An 18,455-nucleotide genomic window follows, 5' to 3' on the forward strand; every position below is an offset into this window, starting at 1 on the left:
ATGATCTACCACAACTCCAAATAACTTGTGATATGAAATGCTATCCACGTCCAGATGAACTCAGTATAGACCCAAGAATTTTTTTTCTATTTCTTTGTCTTGATTGGAGTTGGGGGAGAGATAATGGCTAAGGTGAAAATATATTTTTCATGACTTCACAGGTATACTGGGAATATATGTATATTCTTTATATATACATATTTAAATAAAAGAAATATATGTATATTATATATATATATGTAACCATTACATATGTAAAATCATATTTCTTGTGGTTAGGGAAGGGACTTCAGAAAGGGAGAGATTTTGGAACTAAAAAAATAGAATTAAATAATGAACAGCCAAATGATATTCAAAGCCTCCACAACAATACCTTTCCATAGATTCTTTTTGTGCATGGGTTGGAGTTGTGGGTATTAAGACGTATTCTAATTCTTAATTTCTGTGAATCTGGAGTACCTTTCCAGTTTGCTAACCTTTCCACTCTCCAATCAAAGCAGATTCCTCAATATCAGTTACATATAATCCAGGTTTTCTCACCTCTGTGCCTTTGATAACACTATTTTCTAAGCCTGTAAAAGTTCCTCCTTCTTTACCTGTTAAAATTTAGCCATCATTTAAAGAACATCTTAGATATCATATCTCCTCCATAAAGTTTTCCTAGGCTTCTCAAAATTATCTTTAGTTCCTTGCATTTCATACCATACTTTCATCTGAATCTATCCTATATTCTCAATCAAATTTCCAGATCATCCAAGGGATTCATCTCTGTATTCCCAGAATGGGACATTTCATAAAAGTAATAGTAACTCTTTCTATGATACCAATATGGTGCTGATACCTAAACCAGGAAGAATTAAAATAGAGAGAGAAAATTAAAGACCTATCTTCCTGATGAATATAGAGGCAAAAATCTTAAATAAAATCTTAGCAAAATGATTAGAAGTTATCACTAGGATAATACATTATGACCAAGTAGGATTTATCCCAGGAATGCAGGGTTGGTTCAATATTAGGAAAACTGTTAGTATATATCAATAACAAGCCTATGAGAAATCATATGATATGAATAGATGCTGAAAAAGCTTTTGACAAAATACAGCATCCATTCCTAGTAAAAACACTAGAGAGCATAAGAATAAATGGGGTCTTCCTTAGAATAATAATCATTATCTATCTGAAACCATCAACAAACATATGCCATGGGGATGAGCTAGAGGCATTTCTAATAAGATTGGGGTGAAACAAGAATGCCCATTATCACCACAACTATTCAATATTGTATTAGAAATGTTAACTTCAGCAATAAGAGAAGAAAAAGAAATTGAAGGAATTAGAATTGGGAAGGAAGAGACAAAACTCTCACTCTTTGCAGATGACATGATGGTATACTTAAAAAATCATCTAAAAAACTACTAGAAATAATTATCAACTTTAGTAAAGTCACAGGATATAAAATAAACCCTCATAAATTTTCAACATTTCTATATATGACTAGCAAGATACAGCAGAAAGAGCTAGAAAGAGAAATCCCATTCAAAGGAACTTCAGACAATATAAAATACCTGGGAGTCTACCCGCCATGGCAGACTCAGAAACTTTTTGAAAGCAATTACAAGGGGGGGGGGGGGGGGGTGGAGCCAAGATGGCAACAAGAAGGAATCCAGTCTTAGGAGCTCTCTGATAAAACTCATCAGCTAAGGACTCTAACTAAACTTTCGAGAGACAGAACCCACAAAGGGACCAAGTGAGGCAGTTCTCCTACTCAAGGTAACCTGGAAAAGAGCAGAAAGGCTCTGCTCCCCGGGGTCGGAGGGGCAGCCTGCCAGAGGGGTGGCCCACCAGAGCCAAAGAACTTGAGCCTCCAGGAGGCAGCCCCAGGACGCTGGGAGTCTCAGCTCACAGCAGTGGGGGAGTCTCCTGGGCTGCACCCCGAGGAGGACCAGGCACAAAGTGGGGGAACAGCAGGGGACCTCTGCCAGAGCGAGCACATGGAGTCCAGCCCTCAGGGCACACAGGGAGCAGCTTGGTCTTTCTGCAGCCCAGAGCCAGAAACAGAAGCAAGTGGAGCCAGTAAGCAGGAGTCCCCAGGGCATGAGCCCATTGAGCTGAGGGAGGGGAGTGAAGAGAAACTGGGAACTCGGTCCTCTGCCCCTGGAACAGGACTCTGGGGCTCTGACCACATTCAGATCCTGATCGAAGTCTAGGCTCCCCCATAGAACAGCAGGGCCCCTCCCCACCTCAGGCCCATGGCAGAGGGGGGCACTTATGGTCATTCACAGACCAGGAGGGAGGACAGAGCCTCACACACTGAGACCCTTGTGGGAGGGTCCCAAAAGCTCAGGAAGCACCCCAAACCAGGCCCAGGCTGGGAAAATAAGCAAGCAGAGAAACAAAAGGAAGACTATTGAGAAATATTTTGCAAATGAGCCCAAGAAGGATCAAAATACTCAGTCTGAAGAGGAGGAAGCACAAGCTCCTGCATCTAAAGACTCCAAGAAAAACAGAAATTGGCCTCAGGCTATGACAGAGCTCAAAAAAGACTTTGAAAATCAAATGAGGGAGTGAGAAGAAAAACTGGGAAAAGAAAGGAGAGAGATGCAGGAAAAAACATGAAAATGAAGTCAGCAGCTTAGTCAAGGAAATCCAAAAAAATGCTGAAGAAAATAGCAAGCTAAAAACCAGCTTAGGGCAAATGGATAAAACAGTTCAAAAAGTTATTGAGGAGAAGAATGCTTTAAAGAAGCAAAATTGGCCAGATGGAAAAAGAGATAAGAAAACTCTCTGAGGAGAACAAATCCTTCAGACAAAGAACAGAATTCAGGGAGATTGATGAATTTAACAGAAATCAGGAATCAATACTTTAAAACAAAAAAAATGAAAAATTAGAAGAAAATGTGAAATATCTCATTGAAAAAACAACTGATATGGAAAACAGACTTAGGAAAGATAATTTAAAAATCATTGGAATACCTGAAAGTCATGATCAGGAAAAGAGCCTTGACATCATTTTCAAAGAATTACTACAGGAAAATTGCCCTGATATTCTAGAAGCAGAGGACAAAATTAGAAATGGAGAGAATCTTCCGATTCCCCAGAGAAAGAGATCCCAAAAAACCAACCCACAGGAATATTATAGCCAAGTTCCAGAGCTCCCAAGTCAAAGAGAAAATATTACAAGCAGCCAGAAGGACACAGTTCAAATATCGTGGAGCTGCAGTGCAGTCAGGATCACACAGGACTTAACAGCAACTACATTGGAAGCTTGTAGGGCTTGGAATACAATATACTGGAAGGCAAAAGAGCTTAGAATGCAGCCAAGAATGAACTACCCAGCAAGGCTGAATGTCCTCTTCCAGGGAAAAAGATGGACTTTCAATGAACCAGGGGAATTTCAAATGTTCTTTTTGGAATGGCCAGAGCTGAACAGAAGGTTTGATCTTCAGATACAGGACTCGGGTGAAGCATGGAGATTGGAGGAGAGGGGGGAAATATGAGGGACTTAATGAGGATGAACTGCATGTATTCCTGCATAGAAAAATGACACTGATAATACTCATATGAACCTTCTCAGTTAATAGAGCAGGTAGAGAGAACTTTTATAGTTGAAGCACAGGAGAAAGCTGAATTCGAAGATAAAATATGGTGTAAAAATGGAGTCAATAGAAAAAAAGGGAAATGGAATGGGAGAAAGAAAAGGGAGATGGGGAATAGTCCAAGATATTTCACATAAGATTTTTTTTATTACAATGAGCTATTGCAATGATATAGAAGGGGGGAGGCAAGGGGGAATGAGGGAACCTTTGCTCTCATTAGAGATGGCTAGGAGAGGAAACAGCATATATACTCAATGGGGTATAGACATCTGGAGTAAGAAGGAGGGGTGAGCAGTGGGAAGGGGTGGGGATGTGAATAAAGGCGAAGAGGATGGACCATTGGGGGAGAGTGGCCAGATATAACACATTTTCTTTCTTACTTCATGCAAGGGGCTGGGATTGGAAGGCCTACACAGGACCATAGGGCCAGGTCGATTCTGGGCCTAAGGGGTGTTATGGGGGCTCAGGGCTTCTTGGCCCCAGGACTAGGAATCTGTCTGCTGAGTCAGTCAATGACCCTACAGCACAGTCAGAGTGAAAGGAGAGAGAAAATAGAGTACACGGTAGTGGAGAAATAAGAAAAAAGGGAGTTGTGATCAGCAATGGCAATGGTGGAAAAATATGGAAGTAACTTCTGTGATGGACTTATCATAAAGTATGTGATCCACCCATGACAGAGTTGTTGGTGTTGGAACAAAGACTCAAGCACATTTTTATTTATTATTATTTGGGGGAGGGTGCAGGGCAAGTGGGGCTGGATGGATTTCCTGGGGCCACATAGCAGGGTGATCTTTGGGTGTCTGGGGCCGGATTTGGACCCAGGTGCTCCTGGCTCAAGGGCCAATGCTCTGTCTACCACCCAGCCACCCCTATTATCATTACTATTTTATTTTATTTTGGGTCTTTTTTTTCTTCTTTTTGGTTTTTGCAGGGCAGTGGGGATCGGGTGGCTTGCATGTCACACGGCTGGGTGATGGTTGGGTTTACAATGCTGGATATGGGCCCAGGGATGGTGCTTTGTCCATTGTGCCACCTGGCCATACCTACAATTATTACTATTATTTATTTTATTTTAATTTTTTTTCCTCTCCCCTTTAATTTTTTTCACCCAAGCAAGTCTATCTATATTCATGGGGGAGATGGGGTATTTTGTTTACTTGTAAACAAGAATATTTTATTAATGTACAAAAAAACATATGTACAAAATGAGAATAAAAAAATAAATTAAAAAAAGAAAAAACAATTACAAAACACTTCTCACACAAATAAAATCAGATTTAAATAACTGGACAAATTTCAACTGCTCCTGGATAGGCCAAACTAATATAATAAAAATGACAGTTCTACTTAAATTAAACTACTTTATTTATTGCACTACCAATCAAAAATTTAAAAAAAAATTACTTCAATGAGTTAGAAAAAAATTGTAAGTAAATTCATATGAAGAAATGAAAAGTCAAGAATTTCCAGGGATTCAGTGAAAAAAAGTGCAAAAAATGTGATTTAGCCCTACCAGATCTAAAATTATATTATAAAGATCAGTCATCAAAACTGTCTGGTATTGGCTAAGAAATAGAGTGGAAGATCAGTGGAATAGACTAGATGCAATAGTAGGAAATGATTATAATAATCTGCTGTTGGAAAAACGGAAAGAGTCCAGCTTTTGGGATAAAAATTCTCTCTTTGATCAAAACTGTTGGGAAAATTGGAGGTTAGTATGGCAGAAACTTGGATTAGACCAACATCTTGCACCCTATACCAAGATAATATCAAAATGGATATAGGATTTAGAAATAAAAAAAAATGTTTTTTTGAATTTTTTTGCAAGGCAAGGGGTTATGTGGCTTTCCCAAGTCCACACAGCTAGGTAATTATTAAGTGTCTGAGATCGGATTTGAACCCAGGTACTCCTGACTCCAGGGCTGGTGCTTTATCCACTGTGCCACCTAGCTGCTCCCAAAAAACAATATTATAAACAAACCAGGAGATCAAGGAATAGTTTGCTTGTCAGATATATGGAAAGGGAAGCAGTTTATGACCAATGAAGAGATGGAGAACATCATTAAAAACAAAGTAGATAAATTCAATTACATTAAATTAAAAGGCTTTTGCACTGATAAAACCCACTGTAACCAAGATCAAAAGAAATGTATTTCTGACAAAGGACTCATTTCTAAAATATACAGAGAAATGAGTCAAATTAAAAAAAATTCCCTTTCCCAAGTGACAAATGCTCAAAGGATATGCAAAGGCAACTTACAGATGAGGAAATCAAAGTGATCAATAGTCATATGAAAAATTGCTCCAAGTCACTACTTATAAGAGAACTGCAAATTAAAGCATCTCTAAAGTAGCACTTCACAACTCTCAGACTAGCCAATATGACGAGAAAGGATAATGATCAATTTTGGAAGGGATGTGAGACATCTGGGACACTAATACATTGTTGGTGTAGCTGTGGACTCATCCAACCTTTCTGGAGAGCAATTTGGAATTATACCCAAAGGGCACAAAATTGTACATATCCTTTAAGCCAGCAATACCACTATTTCATGAAGAGATCATGAGAAAGGGTAAAAACATCACTTGTACAAAAAATATTCATAGCAGCCCATTTGTGGTGGCAAAGAATTAGAAACTGAGTGAATGTCTATCATTTGAGGAATGTCTTAATAAACTGTGGTATATGTATGTGATGGAACATCACTGTTCTATTAGAAACCAGGAGGGATGGGAATTCAGAGAAGCCTGGAAGGATTTGCATGAACTGATGCTGAATCAGATGAAAAGAACCAGAAGAACAATGTACACCCTACAGCAACATGGGGGTGATGATCAACCTTAGTAGACTTGCTCATTCCATTTGTGCAACAATCAGGCATAATTTTGGGGTATCTATGATAGAGAATTCTATCTGTATCTAGAGAAAGAATTGTGGAGTTTAAACAAAGACCAAAGATCTTTAATTTTTTAAAAATAACTGTTATCTTATTATATAATCTTGGTATCTCTTATACTTTATTTTTTTCCCCTCAAGGATGTGATTTTTCTTTCAACACATTCAACTTAGATCAATGTATAACATGGAGACAATGTAAAGACAAATAGTCTGCCTTCTGAGGGCTTTGGGCAAGGGGAGTGAAGTGAGATTAAGGGAAAATTATGAAATTCAAAATAAATATATATTTTTTAAAAAGGTAACAGTGCATAAACATCAAAAAGAATTAAAACACAGACTGTGGGAAAGCAATTTTGATAAGATGCCTGTGAGAGAATGGATTGGACCCAGCAGAGTACTCTGCCACAATCAATCACTTGTGAAGACCAAAAGATACTGATGAAAGGACTGGAGCTAATGTTCCCACAGATTTGAGTCCTGGATCCTTCCAGTATAGAGGTGTTGATCAGTCCTCCCAATTTGTCCTGCCTCACAAAGTACCTAATAGCACCAGCGCAGTTGAATGAGTATAAAACACCTTGCAGTAATTCTGCTTAGAATATCATAATTAACTTTAAATTCTCTTCTGCCTGCTGCTATGTAAATGGAGAAGTCAGCTCTATGCATTCACTGACAACTATAGTTCCTTTCACTTTATTTAGAAACAAATGTAATTACTTAAAGTAGAGAAGACAGAATTACTTCTCTAGGAAAGTCAAAACATGTATCAACACTCATTTCAATAATTATTTCACCCCCAAATAAGACATCCTTAGCACTTCTTTCCAGTGATGATAGTTTTGGAAGCCCTTTGGCAATAAATGAACCATTTGAATGAAAAATATACTTATTTGTGAATATTTCCATATAGGCATCACAAAATTTTAGAACTAGAAAGAAATGTAGAGATCATGGCCAAGCTTCTCATTTTGTAGATGAGGAAATTAGGTCATAGAAAGGGGAAGTGACTTATTCACAGTCTCATAGATAACTCACAGAAGAGTCAAGACTAGAATTCAAGTTTTCTTACTATGAGTCTTTCTTTTTTATTATTATTATTCCAGATCTAAGAAAGAAGGTAGGGTCTTGCATAGATGGATAAGAGGTCCCACCAACCTGTATTCTAGCCTGAAGTACTTTGGTGGACTCCAGACATGTTATCATACCAGATTATTTCTCAGAATGGCTATATCAATTATCTTGTTATCAAAGCTTATTGCTCCTGGTAATGATCTGGCATAGCAGTTTCTAATCCATTGGCCACAGACTACTGGGGAAAGGAGAGCTGCAAAATTACTTCAAGTGGTTCACAAATCCCTAACTACATCAACCATAATTTGCCATTATTTGTCTTCTTAATTCATTGCTATTTATGATAAAATTACTATATGTGTATATATTTCTAAGGCATTTCTTTGCATTATAAAAAGTAGAAAGAGCACTGGGTCAAGAGTCAAAGCCCAGGGCGGCTAGGTGGCATAGTGGATAAAGCACTGGCCCTGGAGTCAGGAGTACCTGGGTTCAAATATGGTCTTAGCCACTTAATAATTACCTAAGTGTGTGGCCTTGGGCAAGCCACTTAACCCTATTTGCCTAGCAAAAAACCTAAAAAAACAAAACAAAACAAAAAAGAGTCAAAGCCCTTTGAGTTCAAATTCAATCCAATCTCTGAGGCTTGCATAAGTCAATCACTGGCTCTGAGCCTAGGTGATTCTCATCTACAAATGAAAACATTGCTCTAGATGACTTCTGAGATTCTTGTAGCAATAGGTTGACGATCTTATGGTTAAATGAAAAGTATAAGAATTATTAGACTGCTAGATGGTGCAATGGATAGAGGGCCGAGTGTGGAATCAGGAAGACTCATCTTTCCGAGTTCAAGTCTGGTTACAGACACTTTCTAGAGATATGATCCTGGGCAAGTCACTTAACCCTGTTTGTCTCAGTTTCCTCATCTGTAAAATGAGCTGGAGAAGAAAAATGGTAAGCTACTTCAGTATCTCTGTCAAGAAAACCCCAAATGATCACTCACAAATAATAACAACAACAATAACAACTGTGAATATGAAATTAGAAGCTCCATGATTAGATTGAGGTTCTGCTGCGTCCTACCTGTGTCAACTTAGGCAAATCAGTTAACACCTCTGGGTCTCAATTTCCTCATCAATAAATGAAGAATTGTTAGACTGAGATGATCTCTAAAGTCTCTTCCAATTTAAAATACTTTGTTTCTACTATGATTGTATGACTGAAAATAATTTATAAGGTGCTTACCATGTGCCAATATCATGCTAAACTGTGATTATAAAAAAATAAAAAGGCAAGGACAGTACTTTCAGGCAAGTCTGAAATAGTCTAAAATAGAAGTCTATATCTATATCTATATCTATATCTATATCTATATCTATATCTATATCTATATCTATATCTATATCTATATCTATATCTATATCTATATCTATATAGAAGTGCTTGGCAGGCTATATTCATTTCGAAAGTTAAAGGGTTGGGGAACAGAGCCATAGGAAAGTTTATTGACACACCATTTCCAGGAGATAAAATAAACCTGATTGAATTGTGGTTCCAGAACTGGAAAACAGAATGGAAAGACCAGATTCGTGTTGGTTGGGGAGATACCAGGACAGTGAAATGAATCACAGCTAGAACATATCACAAATGGATGGAGTGACTAAGACAACCACTAGTTCACACTCCCAGAGGTGGAGTTCCAGGCATGAAAGCTTTACAATCTCCTGGGTTTAGTTTCTAGTCTAAATAGTATGGTAGCTGGTGAGATTTCTGGGGAATGATGTTCTCCCAATCCCTACCATATTGAATATGAAACCTATACTGGCTTTGCAGAGTGGAAGAGCTGTGTGGGAGCAATCTAGCTTTGTGTTGGTAATTATTTCTTCTGCCCTACCTATCTCTCACTCCACCAGCTAGTATTCTGAACACATTATTCACAAAGGGATTTGAATATTAGATAAAGAATGAGTTTCCCTACCCAGATTTACCTATGCTCCAAAATTGTTGGAAAAATCTAGGTTCTAAACACAAAGAAGAAACAGATATCTCCAACTGTAGAAACAGGTTAGAAACTGGATTTGACAATCTTAGCTTCTCTCTTGATAATTTTATAAAGAAGAGTGGATTGAAAAGCTCTTCCTGCAGAAGTGATGTCCTTACCAGGCTCACACTTGCCAGCTCTCAATTACCTCCCACTAACATAAACTGGTTCCAGGGTATCAAATAGGAAGTTGAAGTAGGTCCTTCCATAAAAAGTAATGTCAAGGCACATACAGTACTGTCAAAAGTTCCACAATTTTAAAATGGCACCAGAATCCTGTCACTGATTCACAAAGAGTTAGTTCAGCACTGATAAAAAAAAAAAAAACTTGCCTTGAACCATCTCATTTTTATGAATGAGAGGCTTTGGAGGAAGCCAGGTGAACCAAGAGATGGATTGTTAGACGTGCAGTCAGTAAGCCCTGAGTTTGACACATTAGCTATATGATACTGAGTAAATTACTTTTCTGTTTTACTCAGTTTCCTCAAAGGTAAAATGGGGAAAATAATAGCACCTATCTCCCAGGATTGTTTGGAAGATTAAATGAAATATCTGTTAAGGACTGTTTCATTTCATTTCTTGTATCTCTAACATCTAGCAAATGCTCAATAATGTCTGTTGGCTAATTGTTATAGAATGGGTAGCTTTAGCAATTAGTGAGTTCTTTTTTGCTACAGAGCTTCAAATGGAAGCTAGATGAGCATTTGTTGTTGATATGTTAGAGGAAATTTTGAGGTCATGAAAATGAAATCCCTTCCTACCCTGAGATTCTGTAGACTTTGGGGTTTTTGTGGCATTACCTATTGTTCTTGTCTTTTACTTTAGGATTTCAGAAGATCTTCAATATCTTTGCTGTGGGCACTTCCTATGCAGCACTACTAAGTATTCATTTCTTTATACTTCTTGAGATAGTTCATCATCATTACCACCACCATCACCACCACCAACCCCAAAAAGATATTACCTGGTGATGAAGCCTCTAATGAGAACCTTCTTTGAACACTGCTAGCTTGTTCCTTGGACAACAGATCCACCATCTGTCTGACACTAAGAGCTTTCCAGGTTGGTAGGACCTGCCAGGACTTGTGTGCTCAGCTGGCATTGCTTTTATGAGTCCAGGGTCACACCACAATGAGACACTGCAGTTGGATGGTAGAGGAGGATTCTGAATAATAATCACAATAATACTATGTTGGATTTATATAGCCTTTTAAATCCATTATCTCATTTGATTCTCTCCACAATCTCATGAAGCAGGTAGTGAATGGATTACCTCTATTATCCTCATCCTGCCTCCCTTATGGAAAGCATTGTCATGAGGGCCAAATGAGATAATGGATATGAAAGTGCTTTCTGACTGCATAGCACTATGCAAATAAACAGGACTAGAAATAAATAGATTGAATTTACTTTTTCCCCCCTCTTTTTTAAGTATCTGGAATTTAGTGCATTGTCACAAATCCATGAAGCCACAAAATAGAAGAGCTGGAAGGCATCTTAATCTCAATTCCTTCATTTTTCCAATAAAGAAACAGGCCCACAAAAATGAAGTGACTTTACCAAGTGCACATAGCAATTTAGCAGAAGGAATGGTTCTAGAGCCAAGGCCATGTTGCTCCTGGAACTAGACTCAGACTTAAAATACTAGTTTCTTACTATGGTCATTGCCTTTGTGGTCTTGGGAGGGAACTAAAGCTCCTAGTGGAATGTTTAGAACATGAAGAAGAAAATATAATATCAGACTTACATGATAGGGACCTTGGAAGCCCCAACCTCCACCCCTCAAAAAAATTTCAGTAGCTAGCATTTACATAGTACTCGAAGGTTTGCAAGGTGCATTCTTTCATATATGCATATATATATATATATATACATACATATATGTGAAATTTGGTCCTAATCACAACTGTAGTCATGAAGTTATGGGGAGAATCAAATGAAAAAATTAAATATACACACTTTACATATATATATATATATACATATATATATGTAGATAGATAGATAGATAGATTGTATAAATGGAGAGAAAGAGAATATGTCTAAAATGCCTTTTAAGCCCCACAACAAACCTCATTTTGCAAATGAGGAAACTGGTGTTGAGAACAGTTAAATGACTTGTCCAGGGAGGCGGAAATAGAACTCAGATCATGCTTTGGTGCCAACACTCTGCTCAGGTAACAGATATGACAAAATGTTCCTCTGAGCAATGGTGTCCTACAGGTTTGTAGGGAGAGGATTCTGTAAGACATATCACTGGAATCTGCACCATGTAGAACAGTTTTCTGCAACACTCGGCACATGTTCCTAATGATAGTCTTAGAAGGTAATATTCTAGTTTTGTGCAAGGCTACAAATTAGTAAATTTGATTTAATTTTCCTTCATGAAATATCTGGCTAGAGCCAGACATTAGGCTACCTCATACAAATTCACATGTTGATAGGCAATCTCAGGGTAGAACCAAGCAGGGCGCTAGAAGCTTAAATGACATATGGAAAAGGAAAGAGCCAGGAGCCTCCAATTCAACTCTCTCAATAACATAAAGCTCTAAAGGGTTTCAAGGCTGCAGATGGGCTTAATAAGGGAAAAGCAAAAATGAAAAATTAAAATTACCTTTTTTCCCCTATTAGTAGTATATGACTCACAGCCTGGCATCATTTGACCTTTTAAGACCAAGCCAGCTCAGAAAAACATTCAAATTATAATGTGGCCACTCTGTGAAAGACTTACCGATCTGCTACCCCATGTCTGACATTTGTGCATTTCTTATGAAATGCTATTTCACACAGTCATTCCTTTATAGGGCCACTGGATAGATGCAAAAAACCATAAGGCACAATGGAGGGGAAAAAGAGTTAAGATCTCTACCATCTGTTTCTATTTCTAGACCATTTTCTTCCTTATCTAGGCTGTATTTAGATTACTCCCTCCTATTTTTTCCCCACTGGATCTTCATATAACTTGGTGAGAGAGGAGCAATTACTATTCTCATTTTGTAGGTAAGGAAACTATAATCCTAGGGAAGAATTAGAACCCAGGCCTTCCTGACTCCAGGTTCTGAAGTTGGCCTGGATTAATTACTGTGCTAAGAACTGGGAACATAAAGGCAAAGTACAGTTCTTGCTCTTCAAGTGGATTTCAGAAAAACCTGTAAACACTTACATGAACTCATGCTGAGTGAAATGAGCAGAACCATTTCTGTGCACATTAACAACAATATTGTGGAATGACCAACTATGATAGGCTTTGTTCTTCTCATAAATACAGTGTTAGGAGACAATTGCAAAAGATATAATGGAAAATGCCAAACATATCCAGAGAAAGCAGTATGGAGCCTGATTGCAGAACAAAGCATACTATTTTCACTTTTTAAAAGTTGTTGTATGATTTTTTCTTTCTCACAGCTTTTCCCTTTTGTTTGAGTCTTCTTTCATAAGAAGAAATAATATGGAAATATGTTTTACATGATTATATATGTATAACCTTTATAAGATTACTTGCTGCAAGGGTAGGGAGAGGGGAGGAAGGTGGGAGAAAAAATGTGGAATGCTTAAAAAATGAATGTTGATATCTATCTTTACATATAAATGAAAAAATATTTTTAAAAAGTTTTTTTAAAAAGACAGTTTCAGTTCTCAAGAAGTTTACAGTCTAATGAGAAGACAACATACAAACAATTCTGTACAAATAAGACATATAGGGTAATGAACAGAGGGAAGGCACTACCACTGAGGGAGATCAGGATAGGCTTCAGATGGAATTTGAGCAGGGACCTGAAGGCATCCAGGGAAGCCAGGAGGCAGAGGAGAAGAAAGGGAGAACTCTGGGTAATGAAAGATAGTCAATATAAATCATGGAGTTGGAAGACGATGTCTTGTTCAAAGAACTGCAAAGAGTCCAATGTCACTAGATCACAGATAACGTGTGGAGTGAGGTATTAAAAAGATTGAAAAGACGGGAGTAGTAAGATTATGAATCTTTGAACAACATAAAGAAGATTTTCTGTTTGATCTTAAGAGGTTATATGGAGCCACTGGAGTTCATTGGATTAGAGAACAGGACATGGTCAGGTCAGCACTTTAATATCTGAGTGGAGGATGAACTTAAATAAGGAGAAACTTGAGGGTGGAAACCAATTAGAAGACTGCAATAGCCCACAAATGAGGTGATGAATCCCATAATAGAGCAATTAGAGCTATATTGGAGGAAAAGTGGGAAGATGTACTAGAGGTGTTACAAAGGTTACATCAATAAAACTTGACAACAGATTAGATATAAAGGGTAAAGAAGTATGAGGGGTAAAAGAATGCACATACTCATTGTGAAAGCCTGGGTGACTGGGTGAATGGTAGCTCCTTTGATATAATAGGGACATCCAAAAGAGGAGAAGATTTTGGGGAAAAGATTTTGAACTCAGCTTTGGACATACTGAGTTAAAGATGTCTAAGAGACAACCAGTTTGAAATGTCTGATAGGCAGTTGGAGATGTTAGAATGAAATTAAACAGAGAGGTTAGGACTAAATAAAAATATAGGTGAATCATTAGCATAGAGATGATAAATGAATCCATAGGAGTTGATGGAATCACCAAAGAAAATAATCCAGAGAGAAAAAGGGTCCAGGACATAGTACTGTGGGATACCCATTCTTAGCAAATATGGTCTAGATCAATAATAAGCTGGAGAATGAGAAGAAGTGGTCAGAGGGGTTATTAAGAGGACCAGGATGGAAGACTGTCAAAAGCCCTAAAGAAAAGAGAATATTAAGAGGACATTCAACAGTATCAAAGGCTATATAGAGATGAAGGATGATTAAGGAAAGTCCATTTGATTTGGCAATTAAGAGATCATTAGTAACTTTGGAGAGAGTAGTTTCAATTAAATAATGAGGTAAGAAGCCTAAATATCAAAAATTAAGAAGAGAATGAGAGGAAAAGGAGTGGGGACATCATCTGTAGAACTCCTTCTAACCACAAAAGAAAAGAACATTATAGGACCAGCAAGGATAGGGGATCCAAAAGAGCAATTTTTCTGAAGATGGGGGCACATGGAGATGCTTGTAGTAAGTTTGAAAGTAGTCACTAGACAAGAAAATATTGGAAATAATTGTGAAAATAGGGTGAGAGAGATAGGGGAGGTAATCATTGGAAAACATAGATTGGAATAGGACTACTTGTATGAATACAGAAGTTTGTTTTGGCAAGGAGAAAGGTAATCTCTTTATGAGTGACGGGGTGAAGGAGGCAATAATAGTAGAAGGCATCTGAGAGACGTGAGATGAAGAAGGAAAAAAATGTGCTCTTAGCAAATAGTAAAATTTTTTTTTCAGTAAAATATGAGGTAAAGTTCTCAGCTAAAAATGTGGAGGAAAAGAAAGTGGGAGGAGTTAGGAAAGTTTTTCAGAGGAGTAAAAGGTTTGGAAAAGTTATTACAATGAGGGAGAAAATGGGTTATTTATGAAATTGTAAAAATAATTACCTTGTTACAGTGAGAATCCAGATGAGATTTCTTAACATAGGTTTCTAATGGATCAAGTCGGTACAATTTCACCATTTTCTCCAGCTTCACTCCATAGCATATGAATAGGAGATATGCGGTAAATGGTGATTGTAATCCAGGGTTGAGGCAGTAGGCAAGGGACTTGAGAGAAGAGGTCACTATAGAGTTGAACTGCTTCAACAAGGAATTAAGTGATGGTTGTTGATGATGATGATGATGATAATGATGATAACTATGAGGACAATTACGGTGACACATTAGAACACTATGAAATGTTCTTTTTTCATAGATCCTATGAGGCAAGTTATATTATCATCAAATTCCTTCTTTTACAGATAAAACTGAGACTTGCGTAAGTTCAATAATTTATCAAGAATCGTGTAGCTTATAAAATTGGAACCCAGATTTCAACTCATCTCCAAACTCCAACTCCAATGTTCTTCCTAGCAAGAAGTGGGGTATCACATTCTTTTTTCATTACCTCATTTGATCTTCATAATATCCTTGAGATTGAGCTTCAAACTCTTACAATATTGATAAGAACCTACCTACCACTTCTCTCTCCTTCCTTTCCTAAATTCCACTCTTCTGTCCTTTTATCCTTTATTCCAACTTAATTCAACTTTTATTAAGTGTATAGTAAGTACAAGAGACTAAGAATATAAAAATGAAAGTATACAAACTGTACAAAAATCTAAATGGGGATGGGGATATTATCATGAACACATATATATGATCAAAGATAAAAGGTGATCACAAGAAAAGGAAAAATCCAGAGAAAATTTACTAAGATTCCTGGGTATGAAGGTGAAAGGCAGGGAGGTGGTAAGAGGAGATACACTTCCCTTATTATAGAGAAAAATAGCTAATTTTCTTAAAAATAAAAAAGAAATTCAGTGGCTATATGATTAGATAATTTAATGGAAAAATTCAAGTTTAGGAATTTTTTGTCGTCATCTGAAGAGCATGTGTTTAAACTGACACAAGCAAGGAGTCTAGTAGGTCAATTTCCCCCTTGGTTACTTAAAGTTTTTTATGGGTTTATTATTTAAGATAAGGTAAAGAATAAAATATATATCCACTGTTCATTTTCTTGAACAGAAGGTAACTTAAGCAGTTAAAATACTAACAGTGATTACTTTTTTTATTCCCGACCATTATACATGAACACACCAAAAAAGTCTCAAGTTGGTGCTTTTCTCATATTTCTAGTGTGGTCCCTCCCCAGGGGGTAAGCTGCTGTCCATTTTCTATATTCTTTCTACAATACCACATCCAAATCCAAAAACCTCGTCCTATAAGTTGCTTCTTCCAGATCCATAGTTGAGTTAGGTCTTTGGCATCTAAATTACATCCCTTATCTTCCCTTCATTTCCCTTTATTTGCCCTATGATAAATAAGAATCATTATTACTTTTTGTTTTCTTCTTAAGGATGCAGTCTGGTGAGGCAGAGAGCTCTCTGGATTCAGCAACATAAGACATGATTTGAATTTTTTTCTAATAGTAGAATGTGTAGTTCTGGACTCAATCTCCACATTTGTAAAATAGATATTATAATACCCATGGTACCTTGAGTGGTTAAATAAAATTCTCCAGGCAAACACTTTTTACAGCACTAAATAACAACTGATACTACTATTATTTTGGAAGCTTCCTTCTTGAGGCTCCAACAGTCCTTTACTTTACTGACCAGTCATCTCATCAAATGTCAGGTCAATGGAATCAGAAACCAAGCTCTAAAAGACTCAGTCCTTTTCATACTTGGAATTCTAGTTTGAAGGGTGATTGCCAAAAGATGGTTTTATCAGGAGCCCCCTAAATCCAGATTTGGATACACTTCATTACCAGGCCATCTCACCAGTTACCATACAATACATTTAACCCCTATCTGCTAGTCCTATATTCAGAAATCCAACCTCATTTCCAGTTCTTGAACCATAAATCAAATCAATTCTACCATTGTTGCTGGAAAGGGTATGTCAATCTCTTCTGCTATGGCTCCATTCACTATTTATTTAACTTAACAAATTAAAGGTTCTCTCCCTGGTCACTATGTTTCGTCTCTTCTATCAAAAAGTAAATTTCTTGGGCAGGGGCTATTTTGCTTTTATATTAACATTTTGAGGCTTCAACACAATTCTTATCATGTAATAAATATTTAATAAACACCTTTTCCATTCACTTTCTTATTGGAACACAGAGAAAGTCTCTAACAAAAGGATTATAGTTTATATATACCTGGAAGATCACTTTAAGGGGGTTCTAAATGTGTAGAACTTATTATGTGTGTTTCTCTTCTGTTCCCCTCTCAATGGCTACAACTGGGCAGGTTGGAATTCCATTTAAACACTTGGTTTACATAAAAAGTAAAGCTGTGTCCTCAGAAAGTGACACCATTCTTCAGTCAACCTGGCCTTTGAAGCAAGAAGGAGAGAAAAAAAGGATGTTTAAAGGAGTCATTATAAAACCCAATCATGTTTCTTAACTAGTGAGCACTTAGGGTATTATTGAAAGCATGAGTTTGTGAATAGAATCTCTTCCAACAAAGGAGCCTATAAGCCTGGATTTCACACTAGAGAATACTGATCCACCAGGAGGGAGGTAACTAAGAGCAGGAGAGAGAGACTGAATTTAAATGTACCAAAAACATGGCAAAAATGAACATTCTCAATTATCTCAGAAGGTATACAATTGAAATATCATTGATATTAAATATACAAAGGAAACAAACTGAAAATATATATAAATTTAACTTTTAAAAAGATTTCTAATATTATGATTCTTGGATGACCAAAAATCCTAATAAGGCTTTCTTTCTTAGAAAATAGAGTGTTTTAGAAGGAACTCTGAATCTACTCAAAAGAACTCTGTCTGAATTCCAGAATTCTTTACTCAATGGCTTGTGTAGCCTTGGGCATGTTACTTAACTTCTAGGTTTTGATTTTTTCATCTGCAAATAGAGAAGTTAGATAGGATTATCTCTGTTACCTTTCAACTCTAAATTTCCATGATTTCATTATTTATAGGATCATAGATTAATGGTATTATAGATTTGTGATATCTTCATGTGGGTATTTCTCTATAATAATGTAGGTCACAACCCATTTATGTCCAGATGCACCTGTAAATTCTCCAATATACTGAAAATTCTCCATTAAGGTATTGCTGATGCTTTACTTTTTAAAACAATTTTTTTGTGTAGTACTTGGACTGTCCATCAGTTATCACTTCCTGTTGCACCATGACTGACATGATGATTTTTCTGATTATATGTTTCTTGGATGACACATTATCAACTATTTGCTTCCTGTGGTGACATTAACCTTTGCATCACGTGATATATTAATTTTT

General features: G+C 37.0%; 1 protein-coding gene and 1 long non-coding RNA gene across 4 annotated transcripts in view; both read right to left on the minus strand.

Moving 5' to 3' along the window:
• Window positions 1–18,455, minus strand: part of PTPRT (protein tyrosine phosphatase receptor type T) — a 1,378,737-nt gene that overhangs the window by 603,763 nt on the left and 756,519 nt on the right. The window lies entirely within an intron of this gene.
• On the minus strand, window positions 8,944–17,817 carry LOC141505803 (uncharacterized). The gene is made up of 3 exons (XR_012473700.1): window positions 17,343–17,817; window positions 15,083–15,335; window positions 8,944–10,769 (listed from the first exon to the last, which is right to left on the minus strand). It is a non-coding gene; the product is annotated as an uncharacterized LOC141505803 (long non-coding RNA).

This window comes from Macrotis lagotis, chromosome 1 (genome assembly GCF_037893015.1).
Source record: "Macrotis lagotis isolate mMagLag1 chromosome 1, bilby.v1.9.chrom.fasta, whole genome shotgun sequence".
NCBI classification, from domain to species: Eukaryota; Metazoa; Chordata; class Mammalia; order Peramelemorphia; family Peramelidae; genus Macrotis; species Macrotis lagotis.